The sequence below is a fragment of the Silene latifolia genome, chromosome X (genome assembly GCF_048544455.1).
Source record: "Silene latifolia isolate original U9 population chromosome X, ASM4854445v1, whole genome shotgun sequence".
NCBI classification, from domain to species: Eukaryota; Viridiplantae; Streptophyta; class Magnoliopsida; order Caryophyllales; family Caryophyllaceae; genus Silene; species Silene latifolia.
The window spans coordinates 275,587,469-275,604,904 of NC_133537.1; the positions used below are offsets into that span (position 1 = coordinate 275,587,469).

The 17,436-nt window shown below is 41.5% G+C and overlaps 1 non-coding gene across 1 annotated transcript; it reads left to right on the plus strand.

Annotated features, from left to right (window-relative positions):
- Positions 1–9,682: 9,682 nt before the first annotated feature.
- TRNAD-GUC (transfer RNA aspartic acid (anticodon GUC)) lies at positions 9,683–9,753 on the plus strand. Its single transcript has one exon. It is a non-coding gene; the product is annotated as a tRNA-Asp (tRNA).
- The last annotated feature ends 7,683 nt before the right edge of the window (positions 9,754–17,436 follow it).

Below are 17,436 nucleotides of genomic sequence, written 5' to 3' on the forward strand. Positions count from 1 at the left end.
TGAATGTTGGATCCCTTCTCTTGTTTGTCTTCCTTGTATTTATAGTGAATAAACCCTAGTGGGTTTATTAGGGTTCCCCACTTGATTACCTTGTTCCTCAAGGTAGAGTTTGGACTTTCCTTATTCAGAATATGGCAATAATTAGGATTTCCTTGCCTTACCCGGGATCTTATTAATATCTTAGTCCAAGTCGAACTCTTCTTCATCTACTGTCCTTCCCCGAATTACTCTGCTTCCAGACCTGCCTCCCTGGCTCGGTCCATGGGCCCGACTCCCCTTGTATGTAATGGGTCCATTGCTCATTAATTACCCACTTATCGCGTGCCACGTAGCCCAGGCAAAATACGGTAATTTTGGCCCTAACAGTTGCCCCCAATTTCGCTTCTCAGCTTTGTTGAGGAGGGAAATTGATTCTTCAAGCTCTGCCTACTGTCGTCATTCTGCTACCGCTAAACCGTTGTTATCCTTCTGGATTATGCTGCTATTCTGCTGGAAGGAGCTGCAGCCAACCTACTGTGATAGACCACTGAAACTTTGCTGGAACAGAGTGCTGAAACTCTAATAGAGAAGTCTCTTTGAATTCGCCTGGAGCAAGTCTTTGGTCGCTGCTGCCGGATCGACTCTGCTAGATATACTTGAGATAATTCTGCATTCCTACTCTGTACCCAGAATTCTGGTACCCTGGCATGCTTGATTTTGCTGAATCGTACTCTGCTGTCCTTGTAGACAGATTTCTGGCTCTCCTTGGTTCTGCTGATCGGGAAGTAGATGTAAACTGATATTTTACTGATGTAGACTCGTGGACTCCTGTTAGCAGACTTTTCAGCAAGCGGACTCCAGGCGGATTTCTGCTGGAGGATGCTCAGAACAATTGGTGGACTCTAGGAACCCGATGGCTGACGTTGGGATCCTGACGGCTGGTGGTGGGAACCAGACGGCTGGTTTCTGGGAACCAGACGGCCGACACTGGGAGCCAGATGGCTGGAGCTGGAATCCTGTTGGCGGATGCAGGGAATCAGACGGCTGGTTCTGAAGTCTGGCAGATGGCTTTGGGAACCAGACGGCTGATGCTGGGAGCCTGATGGCTGAATTTGGGAACCAGACGGTTGGCGCTGGAATCATGTTGGCGGATGCCAGCGAGCAGATGCCTGACACTAGGGACCAGGTGGCAGATGCTGGGAGCTCGACGACTGGCTCTGGGAACCGAAAGCCGATCTTTGGGAGCCGGACTGGGTCTGGGAAACGGACGGCCGACATCGGGGACCGAGAAGTCGTCTTTGGGAGCCGGGTGGTGAATCTTGGGAACCACTTCCCACCTGTCCTTACCATTCTGTTATCTGGTCACCAAGGGTGAATCTGGTGGTTGGAGCATTCGGCATAAGTTTGCTATACACTTGTTATGTAGGTGATACCATGATTATATGCTCTATCTCCGTCATTTCGTTTGTCTTTGTCTGGAGTTTAGTTCCCACTTTTGATTTTCCAGGAGGCTGGCCTGGTTCAGTGCATGCAGCCCCCCTGGCGACAGATGTTTGATAACATATTTTACCCATGACGTAAAATATCTTATCACTAGGATTAGCTGACTAGAGCATACCTTCATTGATTGTTTCTGACTAACAAGGAATGTTGCGTTCCTTGTGGTTCCAGACGTTTGAAATCCGTGCGTGCACCCATTGATCTACGACATAGCTAGCTAAGGAATTACTGAGTTAACGTTAAGGTATGGGTGGTCTTAGTATGCCGAACCCTGCGCGCTACCTCGGCGTATGCTCTCCATGTGGCTTGACTTAAGATAAACGTCTCGCGGCCTCACATGGCAGGGGCTGGACCCTCAAGTGTGCCTCATCTGACAAGCAACCAACATCAGTGTCAAAGCCTTTCTCCCTAGAAGCGTGGAAGATACCCAAATAGTACAAATACCTGGTGCTATCTCATGGTGTTCCAGAGCAACATCTGGATCCAGGAAGCCACAGCGCGTACCACTTGGGTTTTTAGAAATTATTTTGTTTTAAATAAAGAGGAATAAATAAAAATAAAACAAAACAAAAACAAATTTTGAAACTCAAAAGAGGACTCGATAAAACAAAAGATATTAGTAAAAAGGTTTTTGCTTCATGGACTGTCGAAAGGTACTCTGTACACTAAAGTTTTAGCATTTTGTCAGACAAAGTACGGTCGGGGATTATACAAGATTTGACCTTGCATGGTCATCAATCTGTACACCCTGTTATCTGGCGCTTTGAGCCTGTCATTGTTCTTTCCGATTGCAAGCGAATTTTTCAGCCTTGTGTTTTTTGGTATTTTCAAATACCCTTCATAGCACTAGGTCCTCTACTGCGAGAGTCCTGATTCTGACGTTGTTATCATATGTCCTTGCTTCTGATTGCTTGTACGATGTCATGCGTATATTAGCACTTCTTAGTTCAACTGCTGTGGCTCTTTCTTTTTGCTACCGTTTCAGGTTCTCAACATTGAGTTTGTTGTTTGACCAAGCTTGCTCGATGGGCTGTTGACTTCTAGCTGCCGCGTGAGGGACGTAGTCTCTGCCCCCTGCATGCCTTTCACGGCTTTGCTGTGGATGGCATGCAAAATAGTATGATGCCCACGCTTGCTTTTTTCTTTCTTGCTGAGGGTAATGTCATTTCCTCTTGTCATTTGTTATTCCATGTTCTGGTGTCCAGGGAACCAGGCTGGTGGCAGCACGTGTTGCTGTGATTTATCACTTTGGGAAGCTGATGCAGGATGTGTTCTGCATCATTCTGGATGCTGCCTGTCTCTTATATATTCAGGGTGCTAGGAGCTTTTATGTATCAGCGGTACGTTGATTGAATTGCCCCCATGCCATTGATTCATGTCCTGCAAGCTGCTGACGGAGCTACCTGTCCTGCTGGCCCGACCTGTGTGCGGGGAGGCTGTTTCTGCAGGCCGAAAATTTCCTGTAGGGAGCGCCCTGCGTTCTGCGTCTCTGCATCCTGCGTTCTGTGTCCTGCGTTCTGCGTTCTGCGTTCTGCGTCATATGCTGCAGGAGGAGCGATTTTATATGGGGAAGGAGTGGCGGGTTCTGGAGTCTGAGTAACCACTCCTGCTGGTAGAGAGATCTTCTGCAAGAAATTATTCTAATAGGGCCAGCAGATGGCATAGCCAACGACCTTCCAACGCTCAAGACAATAGTTATTCAAAATATAACAGGGGAAGCAAGATTACGAAGTTGACAAATTACTTTAAGAGCGACATATGTACATGAATCTTCCTGTTCTTTATTTACTGATGGTTTTAGCACATGAATGATAAGCGTAAGTGGTGAGATACCTAGCTTGAATGCTACCCCCAGGTTTTAAGGACGTCTGCCTCCAGATTCTGGGTTCTGGCCCCCGACTAGGGACCTGCCTGGTTTTAGATATTTTTCAGGTGCCTGACTCTCTGGGTCGCTGCAGGCTCGGACGATCAGGTTCCCTCCCGGCCCCTCTGCTGGGACCTGGGTACCAGGCCTACTCTTGTTCCTTTTATTGGAAATTCCACTAGTGTGACACGTACAACTCTGGTTCCTATTTCCCTTTTAGGTCGCTGATGTTTTTCATCAACCTAAGTCTGGGGTGCTGGACTAGAGTCAGGTGCAAAGTCTACCATGGTTTGTGACTTAACTGTCATTCGAGGTTCGAACTTCAGGGTGTGAGCACTTAGGCGTATGGTTCAATTGGTCATTGTTCATTTATTCTAATAACTTTAGTTTTCTCATATAGGCTTTTAGGGGTAGTCAATTACCACATATATATGATGAGACTAAAATAAGAAAGCAATTTACAGAAAGCTATAACAAGTGCAAGAAACAGTTTTTCAAGTGACGTGTACCTGGTCTCTGCAGGATGCAGAGACTTATTGAGATAATATTCTGGGTGTCCGTATGACGCTAACTGAAGCCTTGGTTATCGACAGGTTTGGGGACCAGGTGTAGGGAACCAGATACAGGGTCCAGGTGCGGGATCAGGTACTGGGACTAGGTGCGGTATATCAGATACAAGACCAGGTGTGGGATCCAGGTACTGCGACCAGGGCTCTTCTGGTTCCAGGCTGGATGATAGTGGTGGTGCCAGGGTTCTTCTGGTTCTGGCTCGGACAGCAGAGGTGGTACTAGGGTTTCCCCGTCTCTGCTCCCTTTGGATGATGGCTCCTGTAAATGGGCTATGCAGAAGTCTGGCTCACTCTGGGTCCTGCCCTTCATCCAGTTTCTTCGCTAGATTTTTCTTTGCTGGGTTCTTGCGAAAGGGTTCTTTGCGACAACTAATCTGGTTCTTTGTTCCGGTGTCGCGAATCGCGCTCGCTTCACGTTTCTCGCCTCCCCATGCTTCGCCTCTGCTTCCTTTCGCATCCTCGCTTCCGAGCTTCCGCTTCTGGATTTCCGTTTCAGGTTCCTCCTGCTTCCTGGAATTCTGTTTCAGGTTCCTCCTACTTCCTGGATTTCCATTTCTGGTTCCTCCTGCTTCCTGGATTTCCATTTCTGGTTCCTCCTGCTTTCTGGATTTCTATTTCTGGTTCCTCCTACTTCCTGCCTCCTGGAAGTTAAGAGGAGATAGTTGGTCGAGACTTCTTTTATTCTACTAGATCTCAGCGTCTTGGGGACCTGGTTCTGGGTGCTGATAAGGTCAGCTACCCGAAAATACTGCTGGTGAGGTCAGCTCCCCTAAACTGCTGCTGAGGCTGCTGATGTTCCTGAGCCAGAATTAGTTCTCGCTTTAGAAGATCCATATGAGATGCTACCCTGTGAGGGTGACCATTGGAATCAGCATCCAAGCTCCTGGCGGATTGCGTGTTGATTGTCGTTGTTGGTTCCTATATTTCGATTGTTTCTTTGCAAGCTTTGATAGTTCCTGCGGGACGCTCATTCTGGTTTGCCACTTGCTAGATTTGATCCATGTTGACTGAGTTTATTATATCCACCAGGATTTTTCTTACGGTGTAGTTTCTATGTACGATGTTATGATAAGAGCATCATGGCGGTGTTTCTGAGTTTTAGGCGATCTCCTTTTGTTTCTGGGGCATGCCTTTTTCGCCTTTGAGTATTTTAGGCTGTAAAGTTTTATAAAAAAAACATACAAAAATAAGTTAACGGAAAAGGCCCCTTTTGATCCCTGGAATGGGGACTGATCCGTCACTCCGGTCTGAACCAAAGATTGCGGATTCGGAGGTAAAGGTACGATCAGGGAAGGTGTTAGGCACCCGGATCGCCCATCAAACTGACGGCCTCTACTATTTATTTATAATATTATATATTTGACGATTTAAGCAAAAGAAAACGTTTTTTTAGAACAATTTTATACAAATTATTTACATACAACGAAAGCTAAATTACGATAATATAAGAAGTAGAGAATAGATATGACACCCTCAGGCCTACCTGGATACGGCGTTTCGACAATTAGCTTACTCGAACTGACTTTAGGGCGTCTTTATGCTCAAAATAGGATGGATGTATGTATTGTGAAAGTATGATGGGAAGGTGGTATTTTGTATGGAATAGTATTTCTGAAAAGGTAGTATATTTTTTATGAATTTTCTGTGTGTTGAATAAGGGAAGAAAGGGAAGTATTTATACTAGTTAAGACGAGAGTGCTGGACGAGAACCGAAATTTTCGAAAGATAGAATTGTCCTACCAAACTCTATCCGTAAATCATGTACCATGATCTTTTTAGCTGGCAGCTTAGTTCCTTCGTCCGTTTTTCTTATTGAAAACTCTACTGAAACTCCTTTTGCTAATAACTCTGATCATGTTGGCAACTGGACTTTCCTATTTGGACTTTGAAGCATGTGATCCTTTGGTGGAACAATTGGGAAAACAATGTTTCAAAATTCAATCTCGTTGTCGGGAACTCCATGTGAAACATGGTCTTGGACTATACATGTGAATTGTGGCTTTGGACTCTAATTTGCTTTGGACCTAAATGTCGTCCAATTATGATCTAAAGCAACATAAGGTGTAATGCCTTACATTTACTTTTATTATTTGCCCGACTAAATGTCGTCTTAATATTTACAGTTTTGTGCCGTTAATATATAACATTACTCCCATAATTAATTAAGAGAGGCTAGGTATGTAGTAAATTGTCAAAGTGGACCGGGCTATAAAAGGTTATTTTTGGGACAATTTTGAGCATAAATAACCCTATATCAAATTCAAGTAAGTTTCATTCCGAATTAAATAAAGGCCTCATCATCGGGTGTTCAAAGGCCGGTATACATTTTGAGGTGTCTACAGGTCCAGGCGCCTTTAGTGGATGTATTTGAGTGAGTGCTTCAAAGACCTTATCCCCCCTATATTCCGCGCTGAAAATATCATTCATTCCCGCCGAGACCCACCCCTGAACACCAACAAGCAGCTCCTCAAAACCCGTGGGCTGTGAAGACGTAAACACTGAGGAAGAGTACCTCACTGTCGCGGCCTTAACAGCCTCAGTCCCATCCCTAATTGTGCCATCCTCCTCAACAATCCGACTAATATTATTCTTTTGCTTACGCTGCCCCGCCTTTCTATGAAAATACTTGGTGTTACGATCCCCATCCTGTAACCATAAAGCCCTCGATCTTTGTCGCCAAAAGGTCTCCTCTTGTCGAAGTAACTGATTAATCTCCTTCATGATTTTCTTCCTTTCTTCGACATTTGCCACCGTCCTATCACTCTCATTTAACCATGTAAGTCGCTTCCTCTTTCGCTTTAGCTCCCGAAGAATTTTCCCGATACTAGTCCCTTTCCATTTCTGAAGTTCGCGTGTGCCAAGAACAGCTTTGTAGTACAATCGTCTCTTGGGTAGCCGTTGGCGACTCCCACACAATAATGAATCATTATAATCCATCTGTCAGCATACAAAGTCATTTGCATCAGAAGCCAAAGTAATCCGACGCAACCTAACTCTTAAGATTAACTTCACTGTTAAGACAAACATTTCTTTCTAAACAACAATCAAAGTAAGCAGCAAGGTGCTAAATCAAATGAGGAGCATAAATGATTCTTTGAGCATACTCTGCATATTTGATGATAAACCAACTTAGATTTGATGTTAAGCATGAAGTTTGTCGATTCTAGTTGCTAACTCGCTCACTCCCCCCGGCCTCACTTACATCTGTTAAAACTAACTTCTTTATGGCCTCCGTCCTTTTCTATTCCTTATCCCTCCCTCTCAAATGTATATTTTTTAAAATTAAGTAACCTACTGAACTCTTTCCCACCCTCTCCAGCTTTGCCCTCTCCCCTCCCATGATTCTTTGTTAAAACCGACAACACTAACAACGTAATGGCCAACCGCCTAAAAGACCAATCTCAACAACATAACTGAGAATGAAAAAAATATTACGGAGTATAATTATTTTATTTCATAAAGAACGCTAAAAGTTTAACCTAAATGTCAAGGATGCACTTGTGACTTCACCTTCGTAGTTTGACAGAGCGTTGATACAGCTATGAACGCGCTGGTTATGTTTGCTCGGTGGTTCTAAAAAAAAACTTCAAAATCAAACTGGAACAAGTAAATCGAATAGACACCTCAGAATCATTCTTATGCTAGCCTATATAATGCTAGCCTATTTGCCATAGGTACAGTGTCTAGGTCTGGATCTCTTAGGGTGTGTTTGGATTGAGGGATTTGGAGGGAAAAGAAAGGGAGGGGGAGTAGGGGATTTAAAATCCCTTGTTTGGATAGCAAATAAGGGTGGAGGGGAAGAGATTTGGAGGGATCCATTTTCCCTCATCGAAGGCAAATCAAAATCTCTTCATAATAGACAAGATTTGGAAGGAATTGTATCTAAACACCCACACCCCATTTGCCCTCCCCTTCCCTAACCTCCCTTTCTCTTCCCTCCTTCCCCCTCCCCTTCCTTTCCCTCCACTTTTGTTATTCAAACATACCCTTAGGGGTCGTTTGGTTGATGTGAGAATTGCAAGATCATGTGAAGTACAATATCATCCAATTCATGAAAATTTCCCAAAATTGTTTGGTTTCCAGCAATGTGGGAACTTACTTCCATAGGAACTTCAACTTATCAAGGGGGTGTTGGTAAGAAACTTCTACATTTTTGTAGGAAGTCATCGGAGGTGCAACTTCCCCCATTTTTACGAAAACATGACAACCAAACAACCCCACTTCTTCTAATTCATGGGAAGTTACATTTCTCGTGTTTTTCCAAGGGCAACCAAAGTATTTCTCAAGTAAATGTGCCATCCAAATAAGAACTAGTACCTCTGAAATCGTACACTATTAGAGACCAAAGCGTCTTTCAATGATGCATACCCATCTGCAAGACGAAAAGAGGCAATTTCAGGCTTATTATGGCAAACTAAAGTTGTAAGCCACCACATTAATCACTGTAAATATTGTACCCAAGCAAAGAAATCACAGAAGCCATAATTTTACGTAATGTATCACATGATATCGCACCAAGCGCCTGTGTACGAACATGAATATCAGGGTTTGAAGTAAAGTTTTTTAGAAATACAATGAATGAATACATCACAGTATATATAGATACAATGTGAAAGCAAAGGCAACAAGATCCTACAAATTAGCAAGAGAATAAGGTAACAAATAAAGTCAAATAACAACTTTACAAATATAAAATGGGTATTGCTCTTTCACATCGCATTTTACTCTTACGCATACGCAAAGTACCTTTCTGCCCCTTTCATTTTCTCAATTTTCTCTCCTCCCTCATCTCATGCTACATGTATACGGAGTAATAATTAAATATATCCATCACCCCTTCCCCACCATGCCACCACCTCCATTCTTGTCCACGAACACCAACCGTCCCCATCGCGAGCGATCCTACCCGTCGCCGACCCGACCACCAGGTTCTTTTCCCAACCAATGTCACGGCCACGACTCCACCAACGAACCACTCTTAACGCAGCCCCAGTCAATCCTGATGTAATTCCTGTATACTACCATGTCCCTTCGCACTCCCAAGTCCCATCGCACATCATTCATCTTCCATGTTCTCTTATGTATTGTAGAGTTTATTAATCAAAAACAAAAAAATTGATAAGACAATTAAGTCTTGAATGGCTATTTGATTAAAATCTCAAATTGACAAGCAATGACGTCGTATTGGCCATTCTCTTTATATTGAAATGGTGGTGAAAGAAATTTTTCGAAAGAAATGGTACTTTAAATCAATTTGACAAGCAATTAAGTCATACAGAGTAAATGCTAATTTGATTAAAATTCGCCAATTGTAATGCGTTATACTTTTATAGCCTTATAGTAACCCTAAATCACACAAACAATCTAGTTACACAATGCAATTTTGTATAATAGATAACAAATTAATGTAATTTTTTGATAAATCAGAGTAGTTACTTGTTGGATATCAGAATTAAGATTCATAACTGAAAAATGTGAGTGATATTGAATTACGTTTTAAGAGGAATAGAATATAAAATCAAGGTTTTTTTTGTTGAGGAAAAGGGTAGTGTTTGGAAACATTGTGAAAAAAATGTATGTGAAAGAGTAAAAGTTGTATGGGAAAGAGCAACACCGTTTTTTAATGGCATTATTACAAATGCCAGATTTTTATTCTTTTATAACATCAAATTATCACGATGTATTGTTTTTATTTTATGTCATCATGTACCACCCACTACGCTCACATTGTACAGGCCTTATAAGTTTTCAGTAACTTAACATTCAACAAGCACCAGTGGTCTAGTGGTAGAATAGTACCCTGTCACGGTACAGACCCGGGTTCGATTCCTGGCTGGTGCATTAACAAGTGATGATGAATCATGCGCCCTCTATGGCACTTTGGGTTCGCCATGTCTGTCTGATTAAAGATGACATGTATGCGTAGCTGAGCTTTATTTTTTTTGGCATCATCTTCGTTGGCAGTAGTCCAGTACCAATCTTATCTGGGATTTTTCTATCATGCCATACCGTGAAATCGTCTCAAGCACATTCCAGTCATCCTCCTCCCACACCCGTTTTATCGTGTCCTCACACCCAGCTTCCCTTATCCAAATCTGCTCGAAACGGAACCGACTATTATTAGTGTGCTCCTCCTCTCTCCGCTAATTAAAAACAACCTTAAGAGGCGTGGTCCGACCACTCACGATCCATGTGAACGAGTTTTGCATAAGGGAAAAGTTCCTTCCAAGATTCCGTCTTCATAGCCCGATCCAAACGGCATTGTCTATTCTCCTCTCCCCCTTGCCCGTCATCAAAAGTAAATGCGTACCCCACAAAATTCAGGTCACTGAGCCCGCAATCATCCACCGCTTCCCAGAAGTTACTCATCTGCCACTGAGCCCTAGTCTCCCCTTTCATTTCATCTGCAACTAAAATTTCGTTAAAATCGCCCACACAAAGCTAAGGATCATGAGACTCAGCAGCGAGAGTCCTAAGCAGCTGCCAAGATAAATGCCTATCTTGGATCGAAGGCCAGCCGTAAAAGCCAGTCAGTCTCCACTTCGAACTTTCCATCTCAATATCAAAGTCCATAAAATGTACAGAAGCAGCCCTAAAAACTACATTCAACTCCTTCCTCCAAAGAAAAGTCAAGCCCCCCCGATCTGCCAACACTATCGACCTCCATACTGTAAAACTCATCAAAACTGGAACTAATTTTCCTCATCTCTACACTACTCAGCTTCGTTTCGCAAAGGAAAATGAAAGTCGGGGCCTCTCTCCGGATCAAATTCCGGAGTCCACCAACTGCATCGGGGTTGCCCAGCCCTCTGCAGTTGAGGCTTAAAAGATTCATTGGGCCCGGCGGGGTTGAGCTCCCTCAACCTCCGCCTCAGGTGAAAACACACCCATATCAATAAAAGGTTTCTTCGCCACATTATCCGGACCCTGCTCAATTCCTTCCCTGGCTCTTTTCGACCCCGCCCTATCAGCTATTGTAGTCGTAGCCCCATCACTACTCACGCCTCCCTTCTCCCTAGCAATCTTCTTCCACTTTCTACCTTCAGGCCCCGTCGCTCTCTCCTTCTCCGCCAGGCCACCTTCACTGTCCATAAAAGAAAGCTCCCCTTCCGTGCTCGCCCTATGTTCCACCCCATGCTCATTAACCCCTTCTTGCCCCTCAGAATTAGAAAATTCCATCACAACACCCGCCCCATCTACTACCCCTTCTTCCCTCCCCTGTACATTCATATCAACTATAGAACCCTCGCCACCTTCCCCTAACACAGAGGGTTTAGTGGTCATTCTCTTGGAAGCATGTGACACCGCAATTTTTTGGAGTTTTTCTATCATTTGTTCAACCACGACCTCCTCCCGCTTACATTGCTCCTCATCGAACTCGACCAGTAAAGCCCTAGCCGCCTTGCCCAATGGTTCAGTAGTCTTCTTTGTAACCTTCCACGGTGATGCCCGTAGCCATTCCCCATACTTCAGCTTTCCCTCCTCATAAGGGCCATCCTCGCAGTCCTTCTCACCGTGTCCCAGCACCCCACAGCCATAGCAAAAGGTCGGCATTCGTTCGAACTTGACTTTGAACTCAGTCGCAGACATCCTTTTCCCAGACATACGCGCCTTTACTGTTGATTTCAGCGGCCTACGTACATCAAGTATCACCCTAATACGCACCGCTCTCTCTAATTCCGGGTGTGGTATTACATCCAGACTCACAAATTTTCCCAATTGTTGTCCCAGGTTTCTAATATTAGCTTCATTTGACCTTCCTCTAATGGGCAAGTCATAAATGCGAACCCAAAGGGGAACAAGGAAGAGAGGCGTATCAGTTAATTTACCCGTAGTACACGGATCACCAAAGCACCACATAAAGTTATCGAAGTGCCAAGGCTGGCCTTCGACAACTCTATTCTTGTCTCGTTCATCAGTAAAATGAAAAGCAAAAAATTTATCCTTAGCATCGATAACATTACCTAGGATTGAACCTTTAGGGTTCCAAAGCTTGATCATTGTGTCAATCGCTGCTCGGACATTACTCGATTTCGCTGTCCACAAACGCCCCACCAACATCAACTCAGACCTTTGTATCTCTCGCACATCATCACCCACATCCCAAACAAAACCTGCATCCCCGTCTTCATCATCTTCAAAAAGAGGTTGTTTTCCTTCCCTTCGCCCTATTGCGCTCGAACCCGCCATTAGGGCAAACGATGCAAAGAAAACAAAACACTATAGGAGAGAGAGAAAAAGAAAAAAGACAAAAACCGTCGCCTACGATAGAGAAGTAACGTAGATGAGGCCTCGAAGAGGAGGAGGAACTAACGACGAGAATTAGACGGCACTCCTCACAGGGAACTCTAGAGGCACGATATTTGTCTGTTCTTAATTATGTTACTTTTATCATTCAACTTTCCAATCCCCAAATCTTGATTCCCTATTTCACATTTATTTGTTTATGATTAATTTCACATCTATTTGATACCCAAATCTTGGTTCAAGTTTACAGTGATTGAAATTATCTGCTAATTTATGCAGATTGTTTCATCTCCCTCTCGCAATCACTTTTGCTCGATCGGTTATGCTAGTTAAGGTATGTTTATATTTTTGTGCATTGTAGGGTTACGTTACCCTCTGTGTCAATCATCCGTTTTTGTTTGATTAATTTTTTTTCTCACAATAACTCACTACGCCAAATAAGACATTCAATAACTGTCAAATAATACAATTACCATTTTTAAATAGAAACACAGGACCGTTATTGCAACGACGGTTGTTAAATATATACCACGGTTGTAAAAATAACACGCGACCGTTATATAACATCAAGAACCGTTATAAAATCTTTTAAGAAACCGTTATTAAATCTTAAGAACGGTTTCAAATCCGTTGTCGTAGTTTACTATTGACAAAGTCATATCGTTCCAAAACCGTTGTTAAATTTTATATATGATAACGGTTCATTTCGTTATCTTATTTAATTGAATGTCAAAATTTAACAACGGCTTTATTGCGTGCAAAACCGTTATCGATTTTTATTGACAACGGTATGTAACCATTATCGATTTTTATTGATGAAATTTTGACAACGGTTCTGCTTAAATAAACCGTTGTAAAAGTTTTGAACTCGACAACGGTTATCGTTCGTTATCTTATATTTTTGGCGGTTTGAATGGGAGGGAAAATATGCCAACGGTTATTTATCTAAATAAAACGGTTGTCAAATAATTGTTTGCATCGGGTTGTTTTTAACCGTTATCGTTTTTATTTTATTTTTTAAATGATTTTAGCTTGTTCTAGCAGCGGCTGAAATGCTATTTTTTCTGCAGCGTTTGTAGTAGCTACTGGAATGCTATTTTTTTCAGCTGCAGCTGAAAAATAGCATTCCAGCAGTTGTGCAGTGCAAAAATTCAATCCTGTATCAAAATATTACACCCCGCAATCAATTAAACCCAGTTTAAAAACAGTACAAACAGGATGATCAACAACCAAAACACAACTTCCTCAGAAAAACAAAAGAAGCTAATACACAATGGCTTTATATATACACACTCATACATAAAGCATGAGAAAACTATTGAGACTCCGCTAATGAAACAACATAACTGGCCCACATATTTCTCATCTTGTTGATGTCCTCTGGCGAATATTCTGGGGCTTTGTTGAATATTAGTGGAAACTACAATTCAAAATATACATAATCAAAATAGATATAATACATGAAAGTATACAGAATTGAACTCAATTTACGTCTGAAATAGTTTTTAAGTCACACTAACCCGTATCGGAATGGTAGATAGTTTTCTGTTGATAACCTCCCACATGGACTGACAAATGTAAAAGGCGCATTGTTTGTTATCTGGTGCTTTAGGAGACTATTATATAAATCACACACAAATCAGCTGAATTAGATAATCAACCTCTCGCAGAAACATTAATTAAATGATACGAGTAATTATTAAGAATATACTTACTAATGGCGTGATAAAATTGGGAACAATGTTGCTTTCATATTTCCCAAGTGGACATAATCCTTTTTTTGCTTCAAAAACACCAATTCATAAATATACACACATGCCATTATTATTTGCATATATTTGGCTCAAGTCATACAATAACAAATGAAATTATTGAAGGTTGTAAATTTACCCAGTTATCATCCTTACACAACTGTCAGAGGGTTTGCCTTCGCGAGAGTCAATCCAGTACACTGTTTTTGTTTCCACTTGGATTGCCAGTAGCACCAAATGCTTCCTATTAATTTTGGGACATTGAACTGTTAGTTCATTTATACGCATTTAAGCATGTTAATAATAAATTTATAGAACCGTGATTCATTACAATAATCACGTACTATACATACATATTCTCATTGTAGGGGGCAAGCTATAGTTTTTTGTACGACATCAACCGACGAGCGATGCTATTGATTTGTTCTTCGTATGAAGTTTTGTGCACAGAGAACGCCTTAGGACTCAAGAATCCGTAGGCATGAATTGAGAACTTCTACTCAGCGATCTTATTATTCAGGTATCTATTACGCCACATGGAATAAAAAATATTATTGTAATTGATAATTTAAACAAACATCACTATTCGTAAATGGAAATGACTAAATAGTTTTATTAATAAAACTTACTTCATCCAAATCAAAATGTGAACAACATCTAAATTGTCAAGGTCGACAAATTCCATCAGTTGCTTCGGATCCAGTACGGCTATATCAGCTGCGCCCATAATTTCCTCGTCAATGTTACTCATGACTACATCCCCTCTAGGTGACTTCTTTACAGCCAGGTTGTGCAAATCCATCAGCGAAGCAGTTTTCATTTTTTTTCTTATATTCACACGATTTATAATAAGAATCATAAGCAGGCTTGACTGCAACAACTTCCGTTGACGTAGTAGTAATTGTTTTAGCTGCCGCCATGGCTTTGCTTAACTTCTGCAAATGTAAAGATTAAAGTACTTACGATGTGTTAATATTCGTACCCTAATATATTTAAAGAACAAATAATAATTAACGTCTGCGTATAGGTACCTCGGGGATTACAACATTGATGAGGTTGTTAGGCCATTGCACATAAGAGCTCAGGGCTTATTTCAAATAAGTGATCTCCTCATTAGGAAATAGTACTTTTACTTCCCCATACTCGTCTTTATACAATTGGGACACTTCCACTTTCCTGCAATTGTGACGAAGGGGTATACCATGATACTTAACTTGTTGAAGCCGGTCGTAAGCGAACACGTATCCCCTGGCAACATCAACTTTCTGTTTCCCCTGTAAATAGAACAGACGACAAGCCACCATGCAATCGCCCTTCACGACAGCTTTAATCAATTAGTACACATATATTCACTACCTTTAATAAATTTCATAAGTAAAAAATGTGTACTGAGATGAATAATTATAAACTAGTAGCTATTACCTTTTTCGGTGTAGAGAAGAACGTCTGATCATCAACTATTTCAATCTCATCTTGTGTCACGACCTTCCTGGCTTCCTCTTCCTCTTCAACTGCCTGATATCGATCCTCGGCTCCCACCTCAGTCTCCTTTGCCATTTCCTTCTCTCTTGCCATGTCCTCCTCGGCTTCCTTCTATACATTAACACTTGTCCATATAACACGTACTGATTTTCCAAATCATATAACACATTGTATATATATAAGACATAAATATTATTACCTTTTTTTCCTCCTCCTCCTCCTCCTCCTCCTCCTCCTCCTCCTCCTCCTCCTCCTCCTCCTCCTCCTCCTTCTCCTCCTTCTCCTCCCCCTCTGCTTCCTTTACGACTTCTTGAACCATATCCAACTCTTTTCCTGATGGCTTTTTCCCAGTTTCCAACATTCTCATCATCAACCTGGTTATTTTCTGTAGCTGTGTAGTAGAAATTAATGTCAGCATATATAGTTATAAATTATGTTGGTTCAAATACAGTATTTATTGATTACCTTCTTGGAATCATCACCACTTCGAGTAGTTTTCCCAAAATACTTAGTGATACCAACATGCGTCGATACCCCTCTCACACGACCTGGATGCTCTGCTTTGCCGATTGCCCTAACAAAAATGTCATCAAGTCTATCAGGCTTCCATTTTCCTTCCTATACCTCCTTCTCACAGATCCTCTATATACACATAAAACCATTAAGCAACTCACAATTATATAACTCCGACCACCAGCGATAGGGGTGACATCTTTATTCAAACTTACAATTTTCTCTTTGATGTCCTTATCATATTCAGTTTCCGTCTTTCCATTCTTAGGTGTGTGACCTTCCACCCAAGCGTCGTGACGACTGAATTTTCCAAGTTTTGCCTACAATTCATTCATCACGTTGATATCCTCTCAAAATATGTATGATTACTATGAACATATATAACATCCGACTAAAACACCTAATAGTCTAATACTATAAGAATTATGTACTTACAAGTTTCTTCTTAATTAATCTATAACCAACTCGGGAGCCGTAAAAGACGGTATTTTTCTTTGAAATGTTCGCCCTGTTCCTCTCACTCATAGCCTTCATCAAATAATTTGTATCAAGAAACGTAAGCATGACCAAACACTAAACTAAGTATACTTTTTTAATTATTATTATTAAGTTACCTTAAACTTGTCAGACTGCCTATAAGCAATCTCCCAGGTTTCCTTGTTTAACAAGTGCTTCTCAGCAATCTTTAACTTCCAAGAACTGAGTGCTTCCCCTGTCTTTTTTTTAGGTACTTATCATACTTTTTGGGGACAATGTAAGCTAACTGCATATATGATGAGCATAGTTGGTACAAGTGTTTCGGCTAAAATACATATCAAGTAGTAACTTAATTTAAGCTAAAACATTTATTATCGTATATACATACCTTTATTCTGTTTATTAGCATGGTGTTCCGTATTTTACCCAGTTCACTGATATGCGGCGTACCGAGAGGCACATACTGTCTTACACAACAACCAATCCAACTCGCAAAATACCCGACATTCTCACCATATGGCAGGCCCGTATCTTTATCCCACTGTAAGGATTAGGTATCTTTGAATTTATTGCTTCTGTGGAAACCCTGCGGCGCATTCGACCCGCAGTGTGTTGCAAATTATTCTCATCACCTGAGTCGTCGCCTGACGCATTTCCATCGTTTCTTTTCCGCTTTTGGACCATATCTAAAGGAGAAATTAATAAACAAATAATAACAATGCATAGTTATAATAATAAAAAAAATCATGACTACATCCCCTCTAGGTGACTTCTTTACAGCCAGGTTGTGGAAATCCATCAGCGAAGCAGTTTTCATTTTTTTCTTATATTCACACGATTCATAATAAGAATCATAAGGAGGCTTGACTGCAACAACTTCCGTTGACGTAGTAGTAATTGTTTTAGCTGCCGCCATGGCTTTGCTTAACTTCTGCAAATGTAAAGATTAAAGTACTTACGATGTGTTAATATTCGTACCCTAATATATTTAAAGAACAAATAATAATTAACATCTGCCTATAGGTACCTCGGGAATTACAACATTGATGTGGTT